Source organism: Myotis davidii, unplaced genomic scaffold (assembly GCF_000327345.1).
Source record: "Myotis davidii unplaced genomic scaffold, ASM32734v1 scaffold46, whole genome shotgun sequence".
NCBI classification, from domain to species: domain Eukaryota; kingdom Metazoa; phylum Chordata; class Mammalia; order Chiroptera; family Vespertilionidae; genus Myotis; species Myotis davidii.
This window is the reverse complement of record NW_006383006.1, coordinates 839,490-841,211: the sequence shown is the minus strand read 5'-3', so window position 1 is coordinate 841,211 and position 1,722 is coordinate 839,490. Positions and strand designations below refer to the sequence as shown.

Sequence of the window (1,722 nt, the reverse complement as noted above, 5' to 3'; positions counted from 1 at the left end):
TCGGGACTGGGGGGTGGGGGGAGGGGCTGTCCAATTTCCAATTGATAGCAAAAGTCTGTCACTGTCAAGCTCAGAACATTTAACATTCTTCTACTATGATCCAGGGACTGCTTTTATTCAGAAACCAGGAAGATAGATCCCTGCCATCAGCAAGCTCACAAAGCACTTGGGGGAGGCAAATGTGTTCATATTTTACAAATAGGAAGTGCTAAGGAGAGGGTTAGTATGCATTAAGAGTAGAGAAAGGAACAGTTAATTTTGACTGGGAGCAGGAAGGTTGAGGTCAGGGAAGCCTCCACAGAAGATATGGACCTTGAGAGATGAAAAGGCGATTGAAGATAGTGAATTAAAGTGTTGGAGCAGCTTAAAAAGAGTTGTGCTGAAATAGAGTTTGGTGAGCTTTACTGTTCTCTCCACTCAAGGGGCAGAGGCCAGCAGCCCTCCTTAACCCTAGTTCCTCTCCCTTTTGCTCCCCTAAATAGTGTTTTGATTGCTCTCTCACAACTTCTCTTCTGTTTACCTTTTATCCTGCTTTACCTTTTTTCTTTGGATGTGTTATTGTCTTCTTTTCTGTAGGAGTCAGAGCTATAGTTTTTCACCAACCTGTGCTTGTCATGGAGGCCTTCTCTCTGGACGCTGGACACTGCGAGGAGGCCTAATGGTTCTGAAGGGTGTCCTTCCTCCCAAGGAGTGGAATCACCTTAATCTAGATGGGGGTTTTCAGGTGTGATTGGCTAGTGCAGGATGCACAAGACCATTGGATGGGACATTCAAGGACGAGCTCCTTTACCTTGAGGGTGGAGAAGTCACATGTGCAGGTTCATTTGTCCTCTCCTGACTTTATTTGCACTTCTAATCATGAAATGTAGGTTCGTATTTCACTGAAGGGGTGGTGAGCAGGGCTGTCTTCATTTTTTTCTTTTTTAAAATAAAGACCAGAAACATAGAGAACTAGGAAGAATGATAGGACTTGGCTGCAGGAAGGGCAGGCTTGGTGGGAAAGACAGGTGATTGGAAGGACAGGGACACTTTGTTCTCTGCTGATAACCTGACTCAGCCACCCTCTGCATGTCTGTTCCTCTTTCTCATCAGCGTCCAGATGACAAATTTTAGAGTTTTAGTTTTCCAGCAAGGGAAATAGAACAGCCCAGGACATGTCTCACCAGATCAAATTAAGATTGATGATGCTTGGACCTGTCTGTGAGACAAAGGTCCAGATCATAGTGGACAGTTTAAGATAGATGGGGAATTGGGTATGGTGGGCATCTGTATTATTATCTCTACTCAATATAATCTCTGGCCACCAGACACACCCTTCTTCTTAGATGTTCAAACACATCCTACCTAGCATCTATGCATGTCTGTGGATGCTCACTTCACTTCTAACAGAGAAGCAAAAAAGGCCCAATATCTCAGTCAAGGTTCCCACAGGAAATGGGTGGTACTTTCAAAATAATATAATTTGATGAGGATCATTTATAAAGGGACTATTTTTAAAAGTGTGGGTGAGGAGAACCACAAAGATAGTTCAGTACCCCAGAGTTTGTGGTGCTGGAGCTGTTATCACCTCTATCACCTCTTGTTCCAAAGGGATGGGAAGAAGGGATGCTTCTTTGGAACCTGGAAGAAGAGAGAATCATAGACTCAACTGCTTAGAGAGGATCAATGACTTCTAATCAGGGACATACCCAACGTGAAGCAACCCTGCAAGGGGATATTCAG

General features: G+C 44.1%; 1 long non-coding RNA gene across 1 annotated transcript in view; it reads left to right on the top strand.

The window, feature by feature from the left end:
* Positions 1-1,722, top strand: part of LOC107181538 — a 7,468-nt gene that overhangs the window by 1,254 nt on the left and 4,492 nt on the right. The window lies entirely within an intron of this gene.